The sequence below is a fragment of the Neofelis nebulosa genome, chromosome 10, assembly GCF_028018385.1.
Source record: "Neofelis nebulosa isolate mNeoNeb1 chromosome 10, mNeoNeb1.pri, whole genome shotgun sequence".
NCBI lineage: Eukaryota > Metazoa > Chordata > Mammalia > Carnivora > Felidae > Neofelis > Neofelis nebulosa.
This window is the reverse complement of record NC_080791.1, coordinates 26038058-26058705: the sequence shown is the minus strand read 5'-3', so window position 1 is coordinate 26058705 and position 20648 is coordinate 26038058. Positions and strand designations below refer to the sequence as shown.

General features: G+C 42.2%; 1 protein-coding gene across 1 annotated transcript in view; it reads left to right on the top strand.

Moving 5' to 3' along the window:
* Positions 1 to 6982: 6982 nt before the first annotated feature.
* Positions 6983 to 20648, top strand: part of ARHGAP32 (Rho GTPase activating protein 32) — a 300175-nt gene continuing 286509 nt past the window's right edge. The window contains exon 1 of the mRNA XM_058687307.1: positions 6983 to 7338. The gene's annotated coding sequence lies outside the window, so the exon portion shown is untranslated. The remainder of the gene's footprint in view (positions 7339 to 20648) is intronic.

Genomic DNA, 20648 nt, shown 5'->3' with positions numbered 1-20648 from the left:
TATTTGTTGATAAAGCTTTGGGTCCTCAACTGAAAGGTATTCCACAAAGCATAGACGACTCTAAATTACCCTAACTATAATTTCCTCAGCTGCTTGACTTTTTCTGTCACTACTGTAGTAATCTTCAACAAAGTATTCTGTAGTCACGAGGAAAACAGTTGCTGTTGCTTTTTGGTTAAAATCCATCGAGAACTAAAGAGAAATACTTTTTAAATTAGATCATGACCCAGAAAAGGAGTGAACTAGTAAGTTTGAGTCTGTTATCAGCTGCCTGAGACTGGCCTTTTATACCACTCTGAGGAGTACTGTTGTTTGTTTTCATCATGAAATACATAAGAGAAAAAATTGAGTGGGGACCAGGGGAATAATATTTTGATAGGGTAGTTTTATTGTTTTGTCAGATATATTGTGACCCCTAACCCCCCACTATATCCAGGGACTGCCCATACTTCAAGTTAAATACAAAATAACTTTCAAGGCCAAGTGCAAGTGATTTAAAAAAAAAAGATAAAATGGCACATTGGATTATCTGCTACAGTTCTTCTCAAGTTGCCCAGGAAACCTAGCATCTAAATTTCAGAATCATAGGTAAATTCTCAGCCAACATGAATTTTGAATACAGCAGGAAAACACAGATGTTTTAGACCTTCTGAGATGCATTAAGTTCTGGAAACCAGAAGCCATAAAAGACAAAGTCGTGGGAGGGGAATTGTAGGAAGCACCCTGGGAAAGAAGCAGCCTTGGAGTTGAATGACCTCTCTTTGATCTCTCTCTTTCCCAAGTCACTTTCCCATGCGCTTCCTCAACACTGGTTTCAGTTCTTTAGATCTAATAAAAGGCTCTGGGGTCGGGAGCATCCCCAAGCAGCTGAGTAGAGTGCTGATTCAGGCAGAGCTCTGAGGGAGGGGTATAGCACTCAATGTGTTTACAGTGAAATGGTATGTGTGTGTGCATGCGTGTGTGTGTGCATGCGTGTGTGTGTGTGTGTGTGTGTGTGTGTGTTCTCTGGAGCAGTAGCAACATCTCATCACCCTCCCCACTGCACAGCCACCAATAGATTTAGTTTCCTCCAAGCCACCTCCATGAAACATACGTTTTAAAAATAAAGCAGCATGTTTGCTGGGGAAATACAACTTCAAAAAGTTCCCCCTTCCAAACATTTTGTTGCCCCTTAAGGATTTCGTATACATCAATGTTATAGTTGTCTCTTTGTTAATTCTTTCATGAGCCCCTGCATGACTTTGCTTGCTAAGAAGCAGAATTAATACTTTATTCAACAACTTACATTTTATTGTGATTCCTTTCATTTCCTGGCCTCAGTTCACATCGGACTATAAAATGGAATCTCTGTTGCTGAGGATGATGCCAAGTGTAGAGCTCAGACAGTGGATTGCTTTGGTACCTCTGAACAGTTTTTCCTGATCATTTTAGAAATGTGGAGTGATTTTTTGTAAGTCTTTAGTTGTCTATCAAAATTAGATTTATTTCTGCCTCGCTTTCAAAATATTATGCAAAGAAGTTTGGGAGGCATAATAATCACTGTTAATTTCCAAATTCCTTTTCATTCCAAAGCTTTTTCATGATAATTAAATTATTCTACTTTTTCTGATACACCCGAACTAATGAACAAAGTGAGCAGGCCCATTTCAAAGATGGGAACACAGATGGGAAACGTCATTGACTTCCTCAAGGTCACAGAGTGGGACAAGATAGAAAAATGACAGGGAGAACTAGCATCTGCTAAAATTCACCACATTTCTTTCCAAGATGGTGATTATTTTTGTTGGGAATGAGAAGACATTTCATATAACTTGGCTTTAATTTTCTGTGCCCTTAACTTAAACAGATCAAAACCTAATTACAAGGTTAGAGTATGATTTTGCCTTATAGGTATTAAATTACTCATTTCATATGTACCCTTCACTACTGAATCTTGATATTTTCTCAGATTTTCAATGTAATTTGTTTCGATTTGACTTGCAGTAATTTGCAAATTATATAATTTTATAATTTGCAGCTGTCTGCACTTGTGATAAGTATAAAGATACATCCATAGCAATAAGTAACAGCAGAAAGTAAGTGGGCATACAGATTATGTACTCGGGCAGTACAGAATTTATTCATTTATTTGGCAATATGAATGCAGTGGTGAAAAACAAAGTATCTGACCTCGCGGAGCTCTCATTTTACTAAGAGAGGCAAATAGGTAACCAGTTACAAAACATAATCATCTACATGATCATTTCTGTGTCCAAAAAAAAAAAAAAAAAGAAAAGAAAAAGAAAAAGAAAAAAAAAAGAAAGAAAGAAAAAGAGCAGAATAAGGGGACAGAGAAGGCAAACCTATTTTACAGCAGTTGAAAAGTTTAATTAATTACTTTTTTAAGTTTATTTATTTATTTTGAGAGAGAGAGGGAGCATGAGAGAGTGGAGGAGGGGAAGAGAGAGACTGAGAGAGAGAGAGGATCCCAAGCAGGCTCCACACTGTCAGTGCAGAGCATGATGTGGGGCTTGATCTCACAGACCAGGAAATCATGACCTGAGCTGGAATCCAGACTTGGATGCTTAACCAGCTGAGCCACCCAGGTGCCCCAAAAAGGTTAATTTAAAAGAAGGGAAGTGACCCTGGCTGCTTTTAAGGAACAGCTGGAGGCTGGCCTCCTAGCTGGCGAAGTGAATGTTAAGAAGACAAGACTTTGTGGGGCACCTGGTGGGCTCACTCCATAGAGAATGTGACTGTTGATCCGGGGGTTGTGAGTTCGAGCTCCATGTCAGATGTAGAGATTACTTAAAAAAAAAAAAAAAAAAAAAAAAAAAAAAAGAAAGCAAAAAGAAAAGAAGACAAGACTGGAGAAGTGCATTGGGACTAAAGGGGGGACTTGCAAGGCTAGGGAAGGGCTTTGGATTTTATTGTAGTGTGATTAGAAGAATAGAGCACTGGAGAGTTTCGGGCAGGGAGTATGATATTATCTTACTAATATTTGGAAAGAAATACTCAGGTTGCTACACTGAGGCTAGACCATGAAGGGGAAAGAATGGAAGCAGGAGACCAGTTAGTCACCCAGGAGAGAGATTATGGGGGCACAGATGTGGGTGTTAGTGGTAAAGAGGGACAAAAGAGATTAAATTCAGTATATGTTTTGAAGTAAAACTGGAAGGATTTGCTACAAAAATGAAAGCAGTGTTTGAGAGATGTTTTTGTCTTGAGATGGGAGAGACTTGAAGGAAGCAATTTTGAGTTTTGTTTTTAATACAGAAAATGAAGAGTTCTGTTATGGGCACATTAAGTTTGAGATATCCAAATGGAGATGCCATGGAGGCAGCTGGATATATGAGCCCGGAGTGCTGGGAAGAGGTCGGGGTTGAAGATATACATCAGCGGATGGAGGCTATTTAAAGCCAAGGGCTGGAGGAGACTGCCCTGGGAAGGAGTATAGAAAGAGAATAGAAAAGGCCCAAGGTCAGAGCTGCGGGCCAGCCAACATTTAGAATCCTGGAAGAGGAGAAGGACTTAAGTGAAGAGACAGCAAAGGAGCTACCATCAGGCTGAATGATTCAAAGCAGAAGTGTAGAGAGCTATAGCTGGGTGTAAAGGATTAAAGACTGAAAAAGGAAATCTGTGTGGGAGAACAACCCGAAGTCCTACATTATTGTGATAGAGGCTAATGTGAACCAAAATGTGGCCAGTGGAGGACAGGAGAAAAGAGAGTTTATTGTTTCAATGCGTGCCCCCAGGGATGTGTCACATCCCAGGGAATAGGACTGCTGAGCCCTTTCTAAAATGTTGCTCAATAGTAGCTTTTTGTTGTAAAGGGCTCAAAGTTTAAGAGAGGTTACTCCATGGGCATCTGTATTAGCCAGGAGAATGCAACACAGAGGACACGTCTTTTCAAAAATCTATTTTGTTGTCCTGTTTTATGGGACGCTTTATGGAGCTGGCCCTTGGGCCAGGAAAAAAATAAATAAACAAGGTAATGTCAAATGTCACTTTGGGGAAATTCTCTATTAAACCTGGCCCACTTTCAGAACTCATATTTCTCAAGCCAGCTGTTGAACATTCAATTTGGAGATGAATAAGCTTCCCCTCCTTCCCTTGCTCAATTCCCAGGCTCTCTCTGAAACTCAAGGTTAGGTGAGTGTTGCAGTCGTCGGTGTGGCTGCCCTCTCACTGGCTCTATTTGTCTGCACCATGACGCTGCTTCAGTGCCTGGAGGGGACTGCAGTGCAACAGATCAGAGATGCCAGGAGTGAGCCCAGATGCTACTGTCTGGAAGTTGACAGTGCCAGGCTGAGGCCTCCAACAGCTTCAGAGGGAGAGGGGTTAGCCTTTTTTCCCCTCCCTTTCTTGCCCCTCACCTGTTGTGGTATTGAATCAACCCACAACAAATGCAGATATTTAACATTATTTTACAGTTTGACAGGCTTTTTCTCTTTTACGGAATGTTGCAATTTTTAGGTTAGATGTATTGGATCACTAAAGGTGTTATTAGGACACAGGTAATTGATTACAAACATCTGAAACACCAAGTTCAGATGGCTGCAGAGTTGCCCAGAAATAACCACCTTCAGTTTAGCTGCAGGTTTAGCAATAATAACTATTATACCTAGGATATTTGGATGCTTCTTTCCAAGGAGAGGGAGTGCTGACTCAGAATGAGAGTAAGGAGCATCAGCACCCTCAAGCTTGCTCAAACACCTCTGACATTTGGCATACACATATGGAATCCATTTGTGCTTTCTCTGAACTAGATATAATAGCAACAAGGGGAAAGTTACCAAAATGTTTTGAGACTCTGAAGTAAAATATCTGTGTCATCCAACAAATGCATAAATCTTAGCTCCTTTCTATATTTACCTTCTCCACCGGTTGGGCATAACCCTTGAACATTCAGCCACTGCAGCTGAATTTCGGGGTGTGATCGCAAAACTCTGGGATGTGAAGATTTTCAAAAAGCATGCAGAATGTCATTACTGTAGTTGAGAGTAGGCAAGGGACTGGAGCCTTGGGCAAAACTTGCTTCCCATGCTGACTTGGTTTAATGTCCGGTACTGGCTTCCTTTTGACATCCCAGTAGGTTTTATGTTTAATGCTCACCAATCCTGGGAACAACACAAGCTATTGAATTCCTCTCTACATACATATCCCTCTTTCCAGAGATGGCTCCCTGTGGTCCAAAGGTGACCCCCTGGAACTGCTGCAGTTTGGAGAAAGAGTAATTAAAAAAATTTTTTTTAAATGTTTATTTATTTTTGAGAGAGAGACAGAGCATGAGTGGGGGAGGGGCAGAGAGAGAGGGAGACACAGAATCCGAAGCAGGTTCCAGGCTCTGAGCTGTCAGCACAGAGCCTGACGGAGGGCTTGAACCCATGAACCGTGAGATCACAACCTGAACCGAAGTCTGACCCTTAACCAACTGAGCCACCCAGGCGCTCCAAAGGAAGAGTAATTTTTAAACTACGGGCTTGCGTTGAAATCAAGATCTCCAGTCTTCATGATTTATCTTGCTGTTTCTCTAGCACTTAGGAAGTACCCATTAAGACTTATGGATACTAAGTATACCTGTCTCCAGCAGATGGCTGGGATACCAGGATCCAATTTATTTGAAGTAGGCTTCTTTAAATGTTCCTATCCCAGTTTGTCCCTCTATGTACACTTCTCATTCTATCCCTGACCTTGTTCTCTGCTAGAAAACATCCAGAATCTTGGTCTTTAAAGAAACTTTGGTTATACTGGAGCTGGCAAGTGTGGGATTACTGAACATGTTCACTCCCTAATTTCTCCCCAGGATGTGTTGAAATCCTGCTTCACGTACATGCCCTTGAAATTGTGCTAAGTGTGGTCAAGGCCACATTTTATATTCAATGACACCCACTGAAATGACTGAATGCTGAGTGGACCCAAATCACTGCAGTGACATTAGATGATGCAGTATATTTGGCATCTGTAGGTTTGAAGACCAAAAGTTAAATTATGTAGGTTAATCACCACCTCCCAACAACATTTAGATACCACATGAATCAGGAGTGAAAAGTACATATATAAAAGAAACAACGAAAATAGAACGGTAGAATGTCAAGATCTATTCTGTTACACAGATGGTTATTGCAGGTGGAAGGAAGTGCTGCTCATCTCTGGAGGCTGAACAAAAGGAATAGGGAAGAACCAAGAGCAGTGCCATCCACAGGCAGCGGGTTCCCTGTGAGCTGCTTCACTTGCTCCAAAATCGCTTTTCAGTCTAGCCGCGCACCTTCAGGTTTGCTACTCTTTCACCCTTGCTTGTCCTTCCTCTCCCCTGCCATGTCGCTTCCAGTCTTCTGGTCCATAACTCTGAATGAAGAAACCAACTGAAGGAACTTTTAGGCCTCCGATTCCAAATAATAACCGATGCGAGTTGGTTTTGGACCAAAATGCGCAAGAGCTGGAGCCACGAGGATCTTCCTGACTAGTGGCAACGCCCCCTCTCCTCCCCCGAGCGGTGACAGTATTCAGGGGTCAGTTGGGAATGGAGAGGAGCCACTGCCGTAGTCTCGCAGGATAGCTCTTCCTGGTGTTACTGCTGCTGCGGCAGGTTTTTTATTTTTGCACCGCAGCACAATGCAGAAGCCGAGGCATCACACTACGTCCGAATCCCTACGGCAGCAAGCATCTCAGCCCCCTTCCAGCTCCCCGCCGGCCCTCGCGCCCCCGGGGAAAGCGAGCCACGCGCCCCTCGCCGCCCCCCCGCAGTGCACGTGCGCTCCCGGGACAACAGCAGGCGAGGCCTGGGCGCGCCCCCGCCGCCCTCGGCCGCGCGCGCGCTCCGCCCGCCCTCCTCGCGCGTGCTCGTGCCCGCGGCCGCGGCGGCGCGCCTCTTCTCCCCGCTGCGGGCGTCGCGGGTGCAGGAGGAGGCGGAGCGGAGGAGGCGGAGGCTGGGCCGGCGGCGGGCTCCGGCTGGGCGCGCGCCGGCGAACGGGGCGGGGGCGGCCCGAAGGCGTCGGGGTGGGGGGCTCGGGCACCTCAGGACCGCGTCCCCGGGGCCGACTCCGCCGGGGAAGGGCGAGCGCGGTGCGTGTCGGAGGTGGGGACTCTGAGGCCGCGGCCCGGAGCCCGGCGTCCCCGCCCCCGAGCCTGACGGGGCGGCGAGGCGGGATGAGGCGCTGGCGCGGGGGGCGCCCGGCCGAGCCCCGGCGGCTGCCCTCGGCGGCTAGGCGCTAGGCTCCGTGGCGCGGGCGGTGCTCGGCGGCGGCGGCGGCGAGGAGGAGGAGGAGGGCGTCGGGCCCGGCGCCCGCGGAGGGCAGACACGGAGCGGCGAGCGGGGCGCAGCGACGCCGCGGCGGCGCGGCGGGGCCGCGGGGCTCGGTAAGGCGGGGGCCGCGGGAGGGCCGGGGGCTCGGGTGACGTGGGGAGGCGCCGCAGGGAAAGCTGCGGGGGCCTTGCTTGCCTTTTTAGAATAAATTCTTTTTAAAGTAAAGGTTCCGGATCGAATGTTCTTAGAAGACCATCTCGGGTTTCCCCCGGACCCCCCCTCCCCACGTCTCCCCCCCGCCCCCCCTGCCCGGACTCATTTCCCCAGCCTCCCGGGGTGGACCGCGCTTTGGGCCGACCGCCTCCCGCGCTCGAATCCCCAGTCCCCCACTGCCCGCCCCCCCCCCCCCCCGGCCTGGGCGGACCAGGGGTTCGGACGGATTTCTGGCCTGCTGCAGTGCTTCGCGGCTGAGGCTCAAGTCAAGCAGGAGCCGTGACTCCCAGGGAATAGCTGAGTGGGGGCTCTGGGGACACGGGCGCTCCCAGAGGAGCCGCCGCTGGAGCGTTTCCCTCCGCTGCTGCCCACGGGCGACCTCGCGGTGCCCGCCCCCCGGTGTGCGTGGGGCAGGCTGGGCGAGCCGTCTCTGCTCGCAGGGACTCCCTTGGAGTTTTCCCTCTCATCTTTCTAATTGGCTGAAGTTGCCGCTACATATTGGACGAAACTGGTGACTTAGTGCCCTCCCCAGCCCCCGTCCCGAGCTCACCGTATTGGGCCTTTCTCATTGTGTTGACTTGAGTAAATATGGGAAAGGTTTTCGCAAATAGATCACAAGTATCGGTAGGGAGGGAAAGTCAAACCTGAAGTCGTAGCTTTAGTCTACTTCTGGACCCTTGATAACTTAACCTTCTGTTGCTGAATCTTAAAGAAGGTGGAGGGGAGAAGACTCACAGCAGGATGCTTGGGATGCAGTTTAGTAGTTATCTTTTAGGAAATAGAATTTGGATAATTATAATTTTGATCTCCATGCAGAATTGCAATCTGCTTTTAAAGTGCTTGGGGCAGTGCGTGATGCTACGTGGGTAGCTGGCAGCTGAGCCACATTGCATTGTTGTCAGCATCTCTTTTATTTTCCATTCTTTCAGAGTTTTATTTGGCACAGATTTAGACCTTTCAAGTCCGTCTGAATGGGAGTAACTTCTGATACACTGGTTGCTTTTCTAAATGTTGTCCATATTCATATTTATATTGGAAGAAGAAAAAGCATATGGTACTGGAGGACAGTGGCTGTTAGAGTCCAGATAATATGCTAGTTTGATTCAGTAATAGGATTTGTTGTAATATGTTTGGGGAGTGATGGTTATAATTCTTTAGTTTATTTTTCCTTATGGTGTAAATTGACATCTAACTCGGAGTCTTGTTATTTGCTCCTTGGACTTGAGAGTGAAGAAAATAGAAGCCTAACTGCTGCCACAACATGACCTCAGAGTTTTCAAGTATTCATTGGTATGAATTCTTTTCATTAGGGCTGTTCGTGAAGATGAGACATTATGGTGTTGTAATGTCCATTTACAGGAATATCTGGTATCTACTTCATTCCTAAAATTGGATATGTGGTGATTCTTTATAGAACAAGTCTCTAGAATGGGGTGAGTTTGGAACCGTGTCTTCTTCATACCATCGTCCCTATAAGCAGCCCATGGAATAAAGCAGCACTTTGGACAGAGACTTGTCCTGCCATAGCTGGCGTGGAGGCCCAGTTTGCTGTATGGTCGTGCACATTGAGGTGGGCGATAAAGTATAAGTGGGCCAGAGAGGAAATGTTAGTTGGAAGAACCTTCCCCGGTTATATAACTGTTTTGTTTTCGAGGGAGTGACTAGGAAGCAGCCAGGCAGGTTCAACTGTCGTTAGAGTCTTTGATGTTGGTTTGAATTCCAGTTGTTATGTTCCTTTTATTTTCTTTTCCCAACCCCCACATCATATTCCAGTCATCAGTTGGGTGAGACTTTAATGGCAATACATTCATCTCCACCTCCCATTCTCTTTCTCTTATTCTGTCTTTAGATGTCTTATTCAGCAGTGTTTCCCCTTTCCCAGCTGGCCTGGGTATATTGTCTGCACAGTACATATAGATTCACTGTTGACTGTAAATGCATTTAACAAATGTCAAGGAGTAGCACCTGTTTTCTTAGGAAGACTGTGGTGGCAGAGGAAAAATGGAACAAGATGAATGTTGTTCAATGTATTTTAAAGGTTGTATTATGTTGTATTTATAGATAATGGTTAATATTCTTGAGAATTTAGGATTTCACCTGTTAACATGAAACCTGATGTCCATGGAAGTAGTTAAGAGACAGCAGGCCTTGAAATCAGGTCACGGTTGCAATTCTGCCGCTTAGTAGCTGTGTGGCCTGGTTCCTTCTTTGGGAAAGTTATTTACATTTCCGAGCTTGTTTTCCTTAGGTATAAAACAGAGATGAGGGGGCTCGCATTGTCTTCCTTACAGAGTTGTTGTGAAGGATGAGATGAGAGAATGTGAAACTGCTTTGTAAAATATTTTATAGATGTAAGGTATTACTGTTATTATGTATAAATTTACTATTTAATTGTTTTCAGTATGTTAACATCAATTTTAGAAAATGTGCATGAGGAATGAGAATGTGTTAGATTTCTTCCACTTCCAAAATTTTGTGATTCTTTCTCATTCTTAGGAAATCCATACGTAGTACCTATAGTTTTGGATTCTTTGGAAATTTTGATTATTCTGGGACAGATGTCAAGCTTATTGAGACTTAAGCTTCTTTATTTTATTTTTTTAAATGTTTATTTTGAGAGAGAGAGACAGAGAGAGCGACAGCAAGAGTGTGTGCGCACGGGACAGAGAGAGGGGGAATGAGATAATTCCAAGCAGACTCCTTGCTGTCAGTGCAGAGCCTGATGTGGGGCTCGATCCCACAAACCGTGAGATCATGGCCTGAGCCGAAGTCAACAGTCAGATGCTTCACTGACTGAGCCACCCAGGTGCCTAAATTCTGAAAGAAGTTACAAGTTAGGATTTGTGAGAAGAGGGTTGAGTAAAAAAATATTTTATATTTGTCTGCCTCATTTATTATAGAAGTTGGCAGAATTCAGTCTGTAGGCCAAATGTGGCCCACAGTTTGTTTTTTGTATGGCCTATGAGCTAAGAATGATTTAAAAAATTTTAAATAATAGGAAAAAAAATCAAAAGACATTTCATAACGTGTACAAGTTGTATGACATTCAAATATCAGTGTCCATAAATACAGTTTTATTGGAACACAGTCTTGCTCATTTGTTTATGTATTGTGTGTGGCTACATTGGCAGTGCAACAGCAGAGTTCTTGCAGCAGAGACAGTATGGCTGGCAAAGCCTAAAATATTTATTTTCTGGCCCTTTACTGAAAAAGTTTGCCAACCCCTGATTTAGGACTTGGAAATTTTTGCTTTACTTAGCATATGCCTTATTTCCTATCATAACATTACAGGGGTTAAGACCCCTTGAAAGACTCTAATTTCTGCTTTGGAGCCATGTAGTCTTATGTTCGAATGCCAGCTGTGATACTTACAAACTTTGATCCAGGGCAGACTAATGTCTTGGTGCCTCAGTTACCTCCTTGATTCACAGTGACACTAGAATCTGTCTTAGAAGTTGTACTGTTGATTAGATGAAGTGGCACTTGTCAGTGCTTAACACAGTATAAGCATATAGTAAGCACTCAGTGAGTTAGCGATGATTATGATGGTGGTGGCTAAACACTATGCCTGAAATATCGTAGGCCACCTTTGCCCCTGTATTATAGAGTTGTTTTCCTGGGTGGTATGCTGCTCATTACAGAATTTTCTCCTTTACTGAAACCATTAGTTTAGTTCACGACTGATAATTGGAATAACTTGAGAAATTTCCCATATATTGTACTGTAGTTTTATTAATCACTTGCTTATTTAGATGATTAAGAATGGATGGAAAGAAAGTTCAGCTGTTTTTTGGAGATCCTGGTTTTTGACCATTCCCTGATACTGTTCTATGTTGCAAACTGAAGTTAAATACCACTTCTCATTTGGTACTGGTATTTATTTTCTTTCTTTCTTTCTTTCTTTCTTTCTTTCTTTCTTTCTTTCTTTCTTTCTTTCTTTCTCTCGAGAGATATGTGAGAAAAACCTATCTTTTTTTTTTTTTTCTTTTTCAACGTTTTTATTTATTTTTGGGACAGAGAGAGACAGAGCATGAACGGGGGAGGGGCAGAGAGAGAGGGAGACACAGAATCGGAAACAGGCTCCAGGCTCCGAGCCATCAGCCCAGAGCCCGACGTGGGGCTCGAACTCACGGACCGCGAGATCGTGACCTGGCTGAAGTCGGACGCTTAACCGACTGCGCCACCTAGGCGCCCCGAGAAAAACCTATCTTAATGAGGCCAGGGTGTTAGATAACTTTTCTTACATGTATACGACACTCTAAATTTTCCTTATGATTTGCATTAGCATCCCTATTAACATCCTGTTCAGAGTTGAAATAATAAAACTTAATATTTTATTCTGAAATTTTTTTAACTTTTATTTATTTTTGGGAGACAGAGAAAGACAGAACATGAGTGAGGGAGGGGCAGAGAGAGAGGGAGACACAGAGTCCCAAGCAGGCTCCAGGCTCTGAGCTGTCAGCACAGAGCCCGATGCAGGGCTCAAACCCACGAACTGCGAGAACATGACCAGAGCCGAAGTCGGACACTCAACCGACTGAGCCACCCAGGTGCCCCTTAATATTTTTTTTCTAAAGGTAGACCTAGTTTATTGTCTAGAGGCTTTGATATTAGGCTGTTTTTTGAAGTATTTGGTTTAAATTATCTTACAATTGAGAAATTGAATGTGCTTCTCAACTTCAAGTGCTGGTTTATTTAACATGAATACCAAATTAAGAGTGAGCAAATAAAGGTCATTGTTCTGACTGAGTTGAACAAAATAGAATTGGGGTCATTGTGGCTCTTGCATTCCTACAAATGTGCAGTTTCTGCTTTGAATGATGCTTAAGTGCAATGGGATGATCCAAGGGAGATAAGGGAGGACATTGATATTCCCACACTGTCCTTGGTAGGAAAGGGGGATGGAAGCAGAGGGGCTCTCCGATAAAACTGGAGAGCAGCAGTACCTGGAAAAGTGAAGTTCAGGCTTCTGTTTGTAGCACCTCAGTATTTCCTCTTGAGGTTAAAACAGAAAAAACAACCAGAGATTGACTATCTAGAGAGATGAAGTTTGAGAGCAAATATTCGCCAAGGTAGTAAAATATAAAGATCTGATAAAATATATGCAGTTTCACAGTATTCCTGGACAAGGAGGCCTGGTATTGAAAGGAGATAAAAGGAAGGTAAAAGGAAATGAGAAATAAATAAGGTGTTTGGTTTCATTTCCCATAACAAATATATGGACCAGAGTGTTCAGAGTAGAAGTAGAATTCTGGTTTTCAGAGAGATCTTATTATTTGACTTACAGTCATATATCCATTTAGTACCTTATTTTATACTGTGGATTATAATGTACATTAGTATTGGAGGTTGTAGAGGTTGGAAAGCATCGAGAGGAAAAGCATGCATGACCCGTGCATTATGGAAGTGTTATGATATGTTTATGTTGTCTCTATCAGAAAAGAAAAGCACCTTTTCCTGGGTAAGAATTCTAAAGCAGGTATTCTGTTTCTTTGCCTTTAAATAGTAAAATCTTTATTATCTGGGGTTCAGCCTTGTAATCTTGGGCAAGGCTTGATCTTCACTGTTTTTATTACTGTGTGTGTAGGATGGAAATATTAAATCCTGTTCCTCTTTGGAGAGATGTGTGGTAAAAAGACATTCATTCATTCACTCACACATTCATTCATTTATTATTTCAGAGAGAGAAAGAGCGTGTGAGTGGGGGAGAGGGGCAGAGGGAGAGAGGGCATGGAGCCTGATGTGGGGCTTGGTCCCATGGCCTTGAGATCACGATCTGAGCCAAAATCAAGAGTCAGACGCTCAACCAACTGAACCACCTGAGCGCCCCAAAAGACTTTAAGATGAGTAGCATTTTCAACAGTTTTGAAGAACGTATTATGTGAAGTTCGCTATATTTCCCAGTGTATTAAACACAGACCAAAAAGTGAAGTAACCTTTAACAAAGAAGGAGATTTCAACTCGAAGTCAGAGGACTTGGGTTCTTGTCTGGCTCTGCTATAAACAGTCTGTGACTCTGGACAAGTAATTCCTGTCTCTGAACCTTATTTTCCTTATTTCTGAAGTGAGGGGTCAGACTAGGGGTCTCTGATAGCCTTTCTTGTTTAAAAATTCCTTGATTCTCTTAATTTTTTGAAAAAATAGGACCCATTCTCTTGCACTTGCCCAGTTTGCATTGACCTACCCAAGTAAAACATGACAGTCCTTATTAGTTGCTTTATATTTGGTGGTCTTCCAGATTCAGTAGCCATGGTGGCTCCAGTAGGATGAGGGGAACCAAATCTCTTTTATCAATGAACTGAAAAGTATCCATTGAGTGCATACTATGTATTTTGCATCCTGCTAGATAAAGTGCAAAATAGATATTAAAAAAGGTGGCATTGAGTCTCTCAGGAAGTGTTCATTTCATTGAGAAGATAACTGTATTATGAAAAAGAATATTATAAAAGATTAGGCAGAAAGTGGGATGATCCTTGATGTGGCAATTTGAGGACTTGGGGATGTACTATTGGAGAGGATTCTTTGTGGTCTTGAACATTTGTAAAATGAGTCTTGTAGACTCCCTCCCGCTCTAAAACTTGGTCCTCATCTCTTTGACAGAGAAGCAACTGTTTGACTCAGCCTGTCAGGAGACAACCCATGTGAATTGCTCATTCCAGGCCAGATTTTTACGCTCATTCTGTGTAATAGCTTGATTTACTAGACTCTGGGAAAGAATTACTTAAACTTCCTGGAAATGCATTCAAGGGACAACTTTTCTTCTGAAAAGTCAAGCATGTGAGAAGTGGCAAGACACAAGGGTCCCTGCTTCTGCGGCAATAAATTTGTGCCTTGGATCTCCTTCATTTCTGCCTTCTTAAGACCTTCGCTTCTGCACTTATTTTCTTCCCTAAATTATTCTCTCCTTACTGGATCATCTCTTTTTGTATGCTGGCATGCTTCATATTACTTGCAGTAGCAATGATTAATCATTCACCAAATGCCATTGTTTGTGGCTCCCTTTCAGTAACAGGACCCTCAAGTTTTATCTGGGCACATGACTGCCCAGCTAGACTACATTTCCTCTCTTATAGCTAGGTGTGGCCATCTGACTAGGTTTTGGCTAAATGGATGTGACCAGAAGTGATGTGTGTGATTTCTGGGTAATGGCCTTAGGAAGCTAGTTTCCTTCTACTTCCTCTTTCCCCCTTTTGCTGAGGACAGTGTGGTGCTGATGCATGTTACCATTACAGGTGAGAGCAGCATTTAGTGGGAGAAGGATCAATAATATGAATCTTTGGATGATCTCGTGGAGCAGAGCCATCTACTAGCCTTGAACTACTCATTTATCTTCGGATGGTTAAGTGAGAGAGGAATAAAATTCTATCTTGTTTGAGCCACTAATACCTTAACTGAATACGTCATTTCTCTACATTACCCTCTCCTCCACCTTATGATTCATTTCAGCTGTCGCCCAATTTCTTTGATTGCTTTGCAGCAACAGTTGTTTATATTGGCTGTGTCTACTTTCTCACCACTTATTCTCTTATTTTTCTTTTTAAGTGTATTTATTTATTTTGAGAGAGAGAGAATGCAAGTGGGGAAGGGGCAGAGAGAGAGAGAATCCCAAGCAGACTTTGCATCACCAGTGCAGAGCCCAATGCAGGGCTTGAACTCACTAACTGTGAGATCCTGACCAGAGCCGAAGTCAGACGCTTAATCAACTGAGCCACCTAGGCTGCCCATATTCTCTTCTTTGGCCTGATCCATTTGAGCACTCTACTGAAATTGTTTTTTTCCCCCAGTTTTATTGAGAAATAATTGACATCATTGTATTAGTTTAGGCTTAAACTAAATACAGCATGACGTTTTGGTTTATGTATGTTGTGAAATGATTACCACAATAGGTTCAGCTAACATTCATCTCATATAGACATAATGAAAAGAAAAGAAAAAAAAAGCTCTCTTTTAGGAACATCTTCCCGATATATCCCACAGCAGTGTCGGCTGTTGTTGTCCTGTTTGCGTGACATCCCTAGTACTTATTTATCTTATAACTAGAAGTTTGTACTTTTTACCACCTTCCTTCAATTTCTCCTTCCCCCCCATTCCCACCTCCAGCAACCAAAAATTTTCTCTTTCTATGAGTTTGGGGCTTTTAAATGTAATGTAATTTTTCAAATATTTTACATATAGCTGAGATCTTAGAGTATTTGTCTTTCTCTTACTTATTTCACTTAGCATAATGCCCTTGAGGTCCATCCATGTTGTTGCCACTGGTGAGTTTCCTTGTTGTTGTTGTTGTTGTTGTTGTTGTTTTAAATGGCTGAATAATACTGCATCGTATACATACACCACAGCTTTTTTATCCATTCATCTATTGATAGACACTTAAGTTGTTTCCATGTCTTGGTTATTATAAATAATGCTGCAGTGAATGTGGGGGTACAGATATCTTTTGCAGCTAGTGTTTTTGTTACCTTTGGATCTGTTCCCAGAAGTGGAATTGCTGGATCATATGGTAGTGCTGTTTTAGTTTTTTTGAGGATCCCACACGGTTGTTCATAGTGGCTATCCCAGCTTGCAGTCCCACCAGCAGTGTACAAGGGCTCCCTTTTCTCCACATCCAGGCCAGCATTTGTAATCTCTTATCTATTTGATGGTGGCCGTTTGAATAGGTGTGAGGTAAGATTTCGTAGGTGTGGTTTTAATTTGCATTTCCTTAGTGACTACTGATGTTGAACATGTTCATGTACTTGTTGGCCTTTCATAGATCTTCTTTGGAGAAATGTCTGTTCAGGGACTTTGCCCATTTTTTAACTGGGTCATTTATTTGCTTGCTTGCTATTGAGTTGTACAAGTTTTTTATGTTTTGGATATTACCCCTTATCATATATATGCTTTGTAAATATATTTTTTCATTTCTGTCTTTACTTTGATCGTTTCTTTTGCTGTGTAGAAGCTTTTTAGTTTTGTAGTCTCATTTGTTTATTTTTGATTTTGTTGCTTGTGCTTTAGATTACTATGGTGACTATAGCTTTACAGTATAGCTTGAAATTAGGAAGTGTGAGACCTCTTTTTTTGTTCTTCTTTCGTAGGAGATTTCTTTGGCTCTTTGAGATCTTTTGTGGTTTCATATAAATTTCAGGGGTGTTTTGCCTGCTACTGTAAAACATGCTTTTAGAATCTTGATAAGGATTGCTTTGAATCTAAAAATGGCTTTTGGTAGTATTGATATTTTAACAGTATTCTTCCAGTCCATGGGCTACCTTTCCATTTATTTGTGTCTTTTGATTTCTTTCATCAGTGTCTTATAGTTTTCAGTGAGAGATCTTTCACCTTCTTAGTAAAATTTATGTGTAAGTATTTCATTGTTAAAAAAATTTTTTTTTTAATGCGTAGTTATTTTTGAGAGAGAGAGAGAGAGACAGAGTGCAAGCAGGGGAGGGCCAGAGAGAGGGAGAGACACAGAATCCGAAGCAGGCTGTGGGCTCAGAGCTGTCAGCACAGAGCCCGATGTGGCACTTGAACTTGCAAACCATGAGATTATGACCTGAGCCTAAGTCAGACACTTAAACTGACTGAGCCACCCAGGTGCCCCAGTACTTTATTGTTTTGGTGTTATTATAAGTGGAATTGATTTATTTCTTTTTCAGAAATTTTGTTGTTAGTGTATAGAAAAGCTACTGATTTTTGTCTAATGATTTTGTATCCTGCAACTTTACTGAATTAGTTGATTAGATCTAACGGTTTTTGATTAAGTCTAGAGATAACTTCTTCCTTTCCAATTCTGATACCTTGTTTTTCTTTTTCTTGCCTCATAGCTCTAGCCAGGACTTCCAGTATGATGTTAGCTGTGGGTGTGTCATGTATGGCCTTTATTATGTTGAGATATGTTCCTTCTTTTGTAGAACAGAGGAATTTACCTCTGTTTTTGTGAGGAGGCACATGACAAGAGTAAGCAGACAGCAGGGACTTTTAAGACAGAAAGGTTATCTCAGGTTAAGCTTTCTTTCACTTTGCCTCATGTTTCTTACCAGTTGTCTCTGCATACTTCATAAGCTCCATGTTCATAGGATTATTGAATATTGCAGTTACATAGGCTTCTAGGGAAAATGTGGTCTTGGCCTTCTCCAAAATCAGAATTCCTTGGAAAATAATCATCTGCCCTCTACTTCTGTGTTTGTACTGTCTGAAAACTCAGTTATATGACTGCCCAACTCTTTTTAAAAAGAGTTTTTCTTGTTTAAAAATTACTCATTATGTTAAAATGGAATGTACGTCCTTGCATTTTCAACACAACACAGATCTGCTTTATTTTTCACATGATAGCTCTTTAGCTGTCATGTGAAAAATGGCTGGTTCTTTTATCTTCCCACCAGCATTTTCTCTTTCCAGGCTAAATGTACTACTTTTCTTCAACTATTCCTCATATGACAAGGGATTCAGATTCTCTTCCAGGCCCATCCCTAACATTTCTGGGACTCATGGCAAGAATCCAAATGAAAGTCCATATGCCATATGTCTAAAAATTTACAAGTTACAAATTGAGCTTGCTGATAAAGATGTTCTGTTGCCTACCTTTATAAATAAAACTTCATAATGACCTAAAATCAGAGTCAAACAGGGAATTCTCAGACTCCTCTGTGTTTCACTCTATAACATACTGAAGTGTAAAGAACGAACTTCTAACCTGACCTCCTCTTTTCATCCCAGGTTCCTTGCATGAGGGACTTTGTACTTGCACATGTGTGGACTTACAGCCTATACATCACCACATACCTTTCACACAGCAACTTTTTTTCTTTAAAGTTTATTTATTTATTTATAGTAATCTCTACACCCAATGTGGGCTCACACTCAAGACCCCATGATCGAGAGTCACATGCTCTCCCAACTGAGCCAGCCAGGCACCCCACATAGCAACCTTTTGACCATCTCTTGGGCCTGGGGCTGTAAATACTAATAGTCGAATCATCTGCCCTTGGGAGGACCAACTTGGAGAAGAGGCCTGAGCAGACCACTAAACAGGAGATTCTGGGGTCCTGGGTAAGAGGAGGCTGGGGTGTGTCAACTTCAGTTGTGTATACTTTTAGGCCCTGAGTGTAACTGGCCTCATGGTCAAGGGTGTGGCCAGCAGGAGGCCAGTGCATGGCCCTCCAAGGATGCAGGCCTAGAATGGGGGTTCTGATTTCTTAGGTCCAAGGTAGTACTGTTCTATCACAGTCCCACTTTGGTCTTTATTGTTTGCCACAGCTGGCTTTTGTGGAAAGTGTTACATTCCCTCTTAACAGTGCTCCACATTAGACGTGTTGTTTTAATTAGAACTTCTTAACCAGTGTGCCAGACAGTGCTTTGGATCTGTTACAGGTGGGCCAGACAGACTGATTTCCTGAATCCTTACAGAGGATGATCAGTGACAGAGTGGTAAGGGCTTCTAGGCTGATCATTATTGGCCACTAGCAGCATGGCCCATTTGCCTCAGTAGTCTGTACTGGTACTATCGTTTTCTGTACGTGGCATAAGTGAAAAAGATTGGGAAACCCTGCTCTAGACCGATGGGTGGTAACTATGCAAGTCTCATAGTATAAAGTGTTTTGCATATAGCTTTAACATTTTTTATAACATTATTTGGTTTGCTTGACAACATCGGAGGTGTCACAGTAGGTTTGTACCTTTCTTATTAAGGAGGCTGTAGATGTAGGTTACATGGCTTAATCTAGCCACATATTCTCAGTCAAGTAGGGCGTCGAAAATAGGACTCCATTCTTCTGACTCTTATTTTGGTATATTCTCTCTACTAACCCAAATTGGCTTTAATCTATTTTTTTTGGACAGCCTATCACTTCTGGTTCATTTAGGGCATGCAGGCAATTACATTCTTTTAGAGTTTTTCTATTCCAACTTCTGTTAGGTCGTCTGCCTTTGTTGATACTTTTTAACCTAAAGACTGTTTTACATTTAATCCCATGAAGAAGTAGTTTTTTTTGTTTGTTTGTTTTTTGTTTTTCCTTTGGCTATTTAATTGATCACATGATTTTGAACCTTGATTCTCTGTATTCATTTTGATAGCTCTTGTCCCTAATTAGTGTCATATTTATGGCTGACTCTTGGACCACATGGGTTTGAACTGTGCAGGTCCACTTATGTGCAGATTTAAAAAATAAATACAGTGCAATACTGTGAACATATTTTTCTTAGGATTTTCTTAATAACATTTTTTTCAAGTTTATTAGAAGAATACACCATATAATACATATAACACACAAAATGTATATTAATTGACTCTGTTATTGGTAAGACTTCTGGTCAGTTGTAGGCCATTAGCAGTTACGTTTTTGGGGAGTCAAAAGTTGTATCTAATCAAAAGTTAAGGCACCCTTAACTCCTGCATTGTTCAAGGGTCAGCTGCAGTTACTACAGTGATGTTTGTTCAGAAGGGTTGCCATGAGTTGTTTATAAAAGGTTAGATTACATTAAGGCAGGAAAATGTACAGTGCATCTTAGAAATCTTTCTTTCATTAGGCAGTTATGATAAAAAAAAGTGCTAGCACTTAAAACTAAATTTATTACTCTTTTTATTTAGTACCTATTTTGTATTGATCTTTACAAAAGTTATTTTAATCTTAAAAAAATGTGGCCATTTGCTCAGGTTACCCAATGAAATGGTAGATTGATTCAGAATTCAAGTCTAGGTGTGCTTGACCTCAAAGTTTTCTTCAGTGCTACTCTATGTGTATTGGGAAATGACTTCTAAACATTTAATTTGGGCTGGGAAAGGGATGTTTCCCAGATTTATACTCCTTGTTTTTTTAAAGATTTTATTTTTATTTTTTTAAAGATTTTGTTTTGAATATTAGAGGTTTACTTAAAGTGGTAGATTCTTAGAGACCACAAGTTGGTAGAGGGAGAGAGAGGTTCTTAAGGAGGCTCCACGCCCAGTGCAGAGCCTGATGTGGGGCTTGATCCCATGATGGTGAGATCATGACCTGCACTGAAATCAGGAGTCAGATGCTTAACTGACTGGGTCACCCAGGTGCCCCTAAAGATTTTATTTTATTTTATTAAAAAAAATTTTTTTTTAACATTTATTCATTTTTTTGAGAGAGAGTGAGTGGGGGAGGGTTGCACACATACACAATCCAAAGCAGGCTCCAGCCTCTGAGCTGTCAGCACAGAGCCCAATGTGAGTCTTGAACTCACGAACCATGAGATCGTGACCTGAGCCAAA